Raw genomic sequence first — 10,006 nt, 5'->3', positions numbered from 1 at the left:
GAGGAAAAAGCACTCTGATTTCCAGTGAGAATCAGGTGATAACAAAAAGTCACTCAACAGCGTTCTTACTGAAGGTTTTTCCCTCAAAATAGGAAAAAAAAAAAAGTGAATACATAGGCCTTTTTAGAAACTTCCCTTTCACTTCAAAGTGACTAGAAAACCAAATGGCTAGAAATGTTAAATCCAAATTAACCCTTAAAGATAAGATAATTGGATACATTGTAATGGAAAATATGGTACTAGAATATATTTTTAAGTGATTAAAAAAAAACTTTTATCTTTTTGACTAGTCACTGTGGTTAAAAAAATGTCATTTCTTAGCTGTCTTATCAAGGTTTCAACCGATTCAGAAACTATCCAAATAAAATGTCATCATAATATGACATTGCTCAGCTGAGTGAGAATAACAAGAGTTAATCCCCAGAGAAGTGGCTATTGCACAAGTTGTGGCAGAGAGATAGGGGTGTCAAAAGGATTCGAAACTTGGATTAAGCTGCAAGTCCACGCTTTTACTGCTTTCCTTAAGATATATGGTTAAAAAAATAGTTTCATATTAGGCTGTTTAAAAAAGCAAACAAACTTTATTTTGTTTGGTAGATTTTCTTCCTGGTGTCTGGAACTATGCTCTCATTTATTGTGGCTTATTCAAAACAGCATATTTTAAAGCAATAATTATAGTACAGGTTATCAGCAGGGCTAAATATAGGTACCATGCTAATCTTTGTACAGTGCGCTGAGAAATCAATGGTGTTCTCTTTTATTAGTGGCTGAAAGTAGTTAAATATTTTCGGTAAAAACCTTGTTGATATTTAAGGTATTTTTATTCTAAGAAACAATGAAAGGATAATGACCAAATCTTTGTTAGCTTCTTTGAGGCTATCATTGGTTCTCTCTAAAATGTGATGGATAAAATAATACAGAGATGTAAGAATCTGTTTCTTTGTGCTTCATTCTGATGAGGGTATGGGGAAAGGTTTAGAAGAACTTGGACTTTTCAAACTTAAATTAAGTGTAGAGTTTACCAGGCAAAGGCTAACCCAAACCAGTGTTTGTGTTCTAGACAAGTGTTCTAAATAGTAATCTCTTCTCTCCCACCAAGGCTCACAAGATAGATGCAGAGCCTACCCCAGGTCCCTATGGGTGATTTTATTATAAAATACACCCTCACACCCAGTGACACCAAGTATCTGATTTTTTACCTTGAGCAAGATAAAAAAAACTTAAAAAATAAACATTAGAGGAAAGGTAAGTATTATCCTGATTCTAGCAGAACTGCTTTAGAGAAGGAAAAAACACACACAAAACCTTTGGTTGGATGCTAATCAACCATATTCAGAAAAAAAAAAAAGCCCTAATTAATGTAATTAAAATCTGTCAGATCAAACTGATTAGCCTGATACTCAAGCCGGAGCAGAGGGAGTGGGGTTCCTGGGGGGAGAGGAGGCAGTCACTGCCAAGGTGGGGTTAGCTTTCAGAAGGAGGTGGTTGGTCTCCTGGGTGATCAAAGCAACTTGTCTTTCATTTCCATGGAATAAGGACAGTGGGCTCCTGGCCGCAGATCTGGTTTCCAGCGTCTCTAGTTCCTGGCACATACTGAACCATTCAGGTGGGAGCAGCAGGTCCTTTCTGGGCTCTGATGGAAGGAAGTGGAAGAAGCTGCTTGTCTTCTCTCTTTGACAGCTAGAATACAGATGAAGCATTTTTCATCCCGTGGCAATCCCCGGTCGCAGTCTTTGGCCATGACCACTGACACACGGGCAGGAAGGAGACAAAGGCCATGTCATGTGATTGAGATAATGCTGTTGACACAAGCCTCTTTTTCGGATCCACATTCTAGGGCGGGAGAGCGGTGAGTGGCCTCTGCCCGGCTTCGTTTTGCCCTGGGGAGAGGGCGAGCTCTGCTCAGGGGCAGTTCTCTTAGAGGTCCAGAGGAGAAGTCCAGGCCGAGTGAGTGCAAAAGTGAGTATTCCATCAACAGTGAGAGAGAGTCTTATTCTAGTCAAATTAAAGAAGAATGAAGGACAAGTAAATTCAGACTTAAGACATTCTCTGAGATTCTAATTATATCCTGAGAACATATTCTTTCCTATAGAAGGAAGATGAGATTCTTCCTAATAACTGTTATCCTGAAGTTTCAAGTAAGATCATCATAGGTATTTTTCACTGGTGTACTGATTAAGAAGTTTGAAAAGCAAGACTCATGAGATTGATGATCACCATAAGAAGTGGCTTATATGATCTTTCCTGGCTTCTTTAAAGAATTAATAAATACATAGGATCAAGTGTCTTCATAATTTTTTAGGTATGTTGTATCTTTTTTTATTTCTCTGCCAATATCTATATCAGAAATACTAGGAAAGGAAAAAAGAATAACTGGTGGAGGTGAGGGAAGAATTTGGAATCTTAATTTGTTTTCTTAAGTCTAAGCACTGCATGTAGTAGTGTACCCCTCATTTTTAGTCACAGCTTAGCCATTTATGTTTATTAGTTAATTTGGATTTTATTGGCATAGTACATTCAAAAATGGTTGTTAACCGAGAAATAGTTCTTTGGTAGACATGCCTATAGAGAGACAGGAGACACATGAATAGTTGCTCCAAAGATAAATTGAGAATTGCCTATCTTTTCATTGGGTGTAGCTTAGCTAATTACGCAAGAGTAGCATATAAAGAGGTAAATCTTTGTCAGAGGAAATTGATTAAGACTTTCTAAGGGGAGAATGTTTATTAGGATCGCCACTGCTATGCCCTCTTCTGTCATCCTTATCTTCAGAGTTACCTTTCGCTACAATCGTTCATAATGGCTGCACCAAAGGAATAAGGATTATGTGGACTTTCACTAAAATTTTAAAGACTAGTAGGAAAACCATTTATGATCACTGAGAGAGTAAGAGCGAGGCGTTTAGAACTCTGGATGGTTGTCAGTTTCTGCTGTTCATTACTCAAGGGAGATCAAATCCCATACCTCTCTGATGCTTGGTTTGCTCAGAGCTAAAACTCAAGGGCTGGCTATAAGAACCGCACAGTTTTGAAATCTGGGATATTTTAATAAATTCAAAGTAGAGGAATCATCTTTTCTTTTTTTTTTTTTAGCTGTACAACTTCAGATTTAGCAGTTCTTAAACAGCTTGTGTAGAAATTCTAAAATGTAGTGACAAGTCGTACATGAGGATTATGCCTTTGTTTATATTTTATTTGGTATGAGTGACTAGAATTTGGAAAAATTCCTCTCCATTTTCCAGACTTCTGATGAGATGGGCTCTGCCTTTCTTAAAACATCTCTAGAAGAAGCAACGCATGAGTAGAGGTGGGCAGGGTTCAGGCACTCGGCACTGACCACGCTACATTATCGGCATGTCAGCAGTTAGCTCTGTCCACACCTGTACACATCAGGCTAAGCCAAGCCCATGTTTGACTTAGCCCCCTTTTCTTGCAATTGCACAATTTTATGGCTCTTCTGGTTGCATTGATATCTTTGAAAAAGACAGCTTAGTTCAGTCAGGGAACCTGCAGTAAAGTGTGGTTGCCTGGTTAGCACAGGGTCTTATCAGGAGAGAAATGTGTTTTATGGAATACTGAAGGCCAGAAAGGCAGGGGAAAGCTTTTCTCTCTTTCCTTGGGTGTTTCTTGTGTCTTGCTTCCAAGTTAACCGTTTCCATTCCTTAGTATTTTAGAGCTCTTGTCTCTACATGTTGGGGGAAACGCTTTCCAAATTTATGGCAGCACCTTTGGGGGCAGCAGAGTCTGGGGAGAATGGTGGGGGTTGAGTTGTAAAGACACTGATTCTAGAAAGCAAACTAGTTGCAGCCCCCTACAACTGGTTATCTGCCTCTACTGTTGCTATAGAGAAGAGCTTGGCAACAAATGTTGAAATCTAGTCTGATCATTGTGCTGTACACCTGAAACTAATATAGCAAAATGTTGGATGTCAACCATAATTGAAAAAAAAAAATTTAAATGTTGAAATCTAGAACTTGCTTTTACTAACCACCCTGAGGTGGCTGACCTGATTTTATACATGTTGTTTCTATAGGGATGTGTTTTCCATGTATCCCTTTAGTAAATAAATACTTCCCTTCACTCACCAGTCTTTTCCTCACCATATGAAGTCTTGGTCTTTGCTTTGTCTTCTGACTACCTCTCTTCTCCCTACCTGCAACCACACCACAAAATGAGATGAGCTTCAACGTTCTGGCCAAAGTAACATTTCCAGACATACTTCCCACAGTCCTGTAAGAGTCCTTCATTTGAGCCAGTGTGTATGTGAGAAAGGCCTGCACTCTTTTCTTCCTTTCCACCTTTGCTTGCTCCCCAGCAGCTGCTGGGGTCCATCCTTGGTGCCACCATCCCCCACCGGGTTGTGGGGCTCAGCTCACATGACACCTTCTCTGTCACCTGCCCTGATTGCTCTTTCCTCTCTTCCTCTCTGCCTCTCTTGTGTCGCTTTTATGGCATCTGTCACATCCTGCCTAGGACTGCATGCACATGTGCAGTCCTATGCCAAACTGGAACTTGCGCCCAGAAACAAAGTCATAATTCATCAAGGCATCTTTCTGAGTACCTGGTACCGTGTCTGTAATAATTGTCTGCTGAGCAAATGAATATAGGAAAGAATGATGAATGAATGCCTTTACCTTCCAATTCTATTTCGTCCCTCCTTTTTCTGACTCTATGCTTCTATTTATTTGTCACCTTTTGGCCTTGAGGACCCAAATGTAAGTGATCAGGAAATTCGAACACACCTTTTTCCCCCTACACTAATCTTTCTGCCACTTCTTACTTCACCTGCAAGCGTAAAATAATACATTATTTGAAATTCCAAACAACTAAGATTTGATGGCGAGTAACACAGGAGGCGGCCCTGAGCAAGGAGCCTGCATACTAGCCTCCACTCGCATGCTGGTGTGCTGTGAATTCGCAGAAGTCACCTAACTTTGGGCCTTTGTTTCCACTTTTGTAAAATGTGGGGATTGGACAGGCAGTGGTTCTCAGTCATGGACTTTGGATCCTCAGGTTGCCTCCCCAACCAGATTTCTACTTTTATATATTGCATTTGTTTTCATTACTGTTAGATTTCAACAGGTTTAATAGAAAAAAAAAAAGGGTAATGAGTGGTGGTTACACTGCTAAAAAATTTTTTTGGATACTGTCATATTACACATTATCTCTAAGATCTCTTACAGAATTCTAAAATTGTGTGACTTTAAAAGATCATGGGACAAGCTTTACTCAATTTAGAATGAAAGCCTGAAAGAGAAGTATTGCACATAGGAATTTTTTTTAACCAGAGTTATTTATTGTACTTTATATTTTAGGATATAAAGTGTTGTGGTTCTTTCTTATGTTTTTGGGGTTTTTTTGTCCAATTATCCTTTTGCAAAAAACAGATGAGATTATTTCAAAGTAATGTATATTCTTGAACTGTCAGCTTTCTGGGCATTCTAGGTTCTCTCCCTTCTTCCATTTCACCTATCAAGGCAAAACTTCCCTCTCTAGAGAAGGCCCTGTATGGATTTAGTGGTTTTGTGTGCTGGATTTCTCACAGAGTTACGCCTTCAAAACCTATTTTCTAAGAGTCAGTACTTAGGTGGATTTTGGCCATTCATCTTTTCTCTTTTCTTCCTTGAGGTAAAAATAAAACAAACCAATATACCCACCCCTAATGTATTGAGAGAAACACTATTCAGAAGTTACAAGTCAAAGAAAACACTTTAAAAAGTCATGTTCTTAAAGAAAGAATTATATACTTTTCGTATTTATAATCTAGTGATAAGTTGTACTTGGAAAAAATTTTATAAAAATATATTTGGAAATGGTACATTCATAAAATCTTTACACTTGATTGGTTGGTTTTACCCCTAAGCCTGTAGTGTTGTATCCATTTTCAAACAAGAAAAAAAATATTTCTAGAAAAGTCACATTTAATCTGTCCTAAGTCCTCAGTGTTGTCCATTCAGTTTGTGGATATTTTGCATTCAGAGCCTTTGGGCCCAACGAAAGAGAAACTTAAGAAAGATCAGAAAGCAAAATGGTCTCCTAAATGATAACTAGGAGTAAAAAGCATGGTAACAAGAAAATGTGACATGTAGTATGGCCCTTGTTAATCGTTAACATTTTGAGTTGGACCTGGCTCCTTAAACAAACATAACCACAGTGGGATGGGTCTTTCTCCTATAGACCCAGGCTTATGGGCTAAGCTGGATGGAGGGTTGAGGCAGCTTGTCCCCAGACTTAGAGAGTGGACTCACAGCAGGAGGGCTTTCACTGTCTCCTCAAACAGGAAGGGAAGGAATCATGTTACTTCAACTGCTATTTTCACATAAAGAAGGCAGAGAAGGGGGACTGGTTCTGTAAATGTCTTTCAGATCATAGGGTAGCTGACCTGGCTTTCTCAGCTGTTATTTTGCTTGTTTAACTGCCCCGTTGTCTGAACAGGTGTGTGGTGCAGCAAAGGGTTGCTTAGGATAGTTGGCATAGCTTTCTTTTCCGGGCAGGAAGTAGACCACAACATGGCTTGTCCAGGAAGATTATGAAGTCTGAGGCCTTGGAGAGGGAAATGATGCTGAAACCTGAATTTTCTTTGTAGAAGGCCAAAATTATTTTTCAAAAGGTGAGTGAGTGGCCTATGATGGGTATACTGTATGTTGGGAATGGTGTTGCCTTTATGTTTTCTGGGTAACAAATTTGTTTTCTTTTTTCATGTATAGATTGGATGATTAAGATTTATACTGTTTTAAAAAAATGTAACATTATGCTAAGTGAAATAAGCCAGACACAAAAGGACAAATATTGTATGATTCCATGTGAGGTACCTGTAATAGTCCAACTTATAGAGACGTTAAATAGAATAGAGGTTACCAAGGACCAGGGGTAGAAAGGAATGGGGAGTTGTTATTTAATGGGTTTGGGGATGATGAAAAAGTTCTGGAGATGTATGGTGGTGATGGTTACACAACAATGTGAATGTGCTTAATGCCACTTTAAATGGTTAAAAGGGTAAATTTTATGTTATGTATATGTTACCACATTTTAAAAAATCAGCTATTATAAATATTGTTAAAGACATTTTTATTATAAGATGTACCAAAGGAAATTTGGTCCAGTGACTTGGAGATTATTGTGATCAAGACATAACAAGTTGCTGTTGTTGTTTTGAAGTGAACTGAGTATTTTGTCAATATTTTTTACTCTATGGAAGATTTTTCACATCCTGTGTGTTAAAGGCATGGTCTTGAGTTTCTAGTTAACAGATGCCTTTTATATCTTTTATGCTTTATATGCTTGCATTTAGCTAACAATTCTAAAAATAATTATCAACTTGACAATAATATATATTTTACCTCATCGGACTGGCAAAGTAAAATATCTGGCATATTAAACTCAATGATTATTTTACATTCTTTTTTGGAAGGCAGATTGTCTCCTGGTTGCTAGCAGTTGATGATGCATTTGGTGGGATGGCAGATTTACACTCAAATACTTAACTGGGTGTGTTTAAATCATATAACTTTAAAAATCCAATAGTCATCATCCAGAAGTTATTAAAACTTAAAAATTGTATTATGGTTTTCTACAATTTTATTCCTTAATTTAAAGTAATTTTTAGAGTAAAATTATATTTTAATTACATTTGAGTTTAGAATAAATTTGTTCTTTTATTTTATTCAGGTAAGGCAAACTGGACCCCATTTCACTTCCTACTTCCCCTGATAGTTTTATTTACACCAGTTTTAGGAGCATGATCAGTGAGCTTTGACTTGGCAACCCCCTTCTTCTCTACTCTTCTTCTCATTCCAAAGAAGAAAAGGCTTTTGCAGTCTAGGATCAAATAATTGAATTTTAATTTGTAGTCAAAATATCTTTGAACGTGACAGAAGATTTTTTAATGAAAACTAAAACTCAATAGAAAATTAAAATTAAAACAACCAAATTAGAATGAAGCAGAAATGCTGAGTAATAATCTCTTTTGAATAGCATTCTCCCCTTTATATGTTTTTTTCCTGTATTTCATTTAAAATTTAGAAAAGAAAAAAGACCGTTGAGACCCAGACTATAAATATATAAATATACTATTCTATTGTACCTTGATTCTTGTTTCTCTTTTAAATATACTTTTTATTAGCACCTACAGATGCTGACAAAACTTCTAAATGCCAGTAGTCTAAAGAAGTTTGCTTGTTCTCATTGGGACACAGCTCTAGAGTAAACGGGTTGAAGTCAAAATTGGGTTCCCTGAGCTGAGAAAGGCTCTCTGAATAAAAGTGTCTTGGCTAATGTCCTTTTTTATGGTTTATTTTAGCAGTAGCACCGTGCCTCCCCCAAATGTTTACAATACTCTGTTTGGGTAGAAAGTTCATGCCTTCAAGCATCCTTAGCCCCTAGTTTACAGGGTGGTGAGGTAGTTTGAATGAGTGTCTAGAGTACAAAGGTTATGAACTACTTGTAAAAACTTCCAGAATAAAAGCCCCTCTGGGTTTCACTACAGAGTATGATCATTGGGTCAGTCTCTCTTTTTCACGGAGACTAAATTCTTGGATCATAGGTCATCTGCTTGCAGCATCAGTCTGCCTACTGCTTGGTGAAGTAGCTGACCTAAAGACTGATGATGCCTTGAGGTAGCTGTCGTTCTTTGATTGTAGCAGACAAATAGAGAACAAGATCATCTGAAAGTTTTTACACAAACAGTTACGTATAAAGAAAACTTTGACATCAAGTAAATGATTTGCCTCTTATTCTTCTTAAAAGTATTCTTAAAATCTTTTGTGTGTGTGTGCCTGGTTATGCTCATACTTCAGCTCTGTAGTGAAAATCAAATTGCTACTTGTTCCCATCTACCTGTCTGTCTCTCATTTAAAACTAATTTTGACGTGTGTGTGTGTGTGTGTGTGTGTGTGTTGGAGGGGAAGTGGGAGTGTCTTTGGTGGTGTTCGGATTTCTTTCAGGACTTTTTTTCAAGAATATGTCAAATACTTAAAAGACCATTAGATGGATAAGAAGCATAGCTCTTCAACTAAAACAATAGATTCTACATGTTTTCATTTGTGCTTTACAAACTAATATGAAAGACCTGGACATTTCAGCCCAAGAAGATCAGTGACAGATTAATATATAAACTTTAAGAAGATAAGGGCCGTGTACATTTTAACTTCTTCAGGTAGAACTAAAAATAGTTACTTGTAGCTTAATAAATTATTTTGTGGTGATTAAATAAATCATAGCTGCACTTTCTAAAGATAAAGGAGAGACAAGCTTAATTTAAATGCCTTTCAAACTTCTATGCCAAGTAAAGGCATACATTTATCTTTATGGGACTAATGTATAGGTATTTCTTTATAAGCAAAAACACACTTCCTACTGATCTCTTGACAGACGGGACTTATATTTTGAATTCATAGCGAGGATAGGGTTTTGACATTTCCGTACACACCATTTTATGCAAGATATCACTACCATGAATACTGGCACTTGGTTTTTACCCTTGGAACAAAATACATTGAAATGATCTGTACTGCTATTGGATTTGTAACTTGGGTTTCTTTCATCAACTAACTAGCACTCCTCAGTGTGGTCAGACCTGGATTATCAGAGCCAAGGAAGGAAAATATTTACACTAAGCATGGCTCCACCGTAAGTATCTCAATAATTAATGGGTTAGGACTCAGTTCACCACACCCCAAGCTGCTCGCCCTCCCCTGAATACTGGTGTCTTTGCAGAAGAGGTTGTTGCAAAGGATGACCCTTCCCTCAGTGCTTCTTGGTTCAAAACATGCATGGAGTTTTGACTCAAGATTGTTTAACAATTAAAAGTCACTTCCAATGGAAACTTCACAGTACTTTGGCTATGGGAGGCTAGGCGGGGCGGGATGGGGTGGTGGGGCTTAAATACATACCTGATAATACCCAACTTTGCAATTTGGTGAAATAAAAAGACTTGGCTTTCAGAAGAATATTTTTTTCTTTGATTTAGTTACATTTGTGTGAACAAAATGCTGTCATTACATTGAGAG

This window comes from Hipposideros armiger, unplaced genomic scaffold (assembly GCF_001890085.2).
Source record: "Hipposideros armiger isolate ML-2016 unplaced genomic scaffold, ASM189008v1 scaffold_456, whole genome shotgun sequence".
Lineage (NCBI taxonomy): Eukaryota > Metazoa > Chordata > Mammalia > Chiroptera > Hipposideridae > Hipposideros > Hipposideros armiger.
This window is presented reverse-complemented; position numbering follows the sequence as displayed.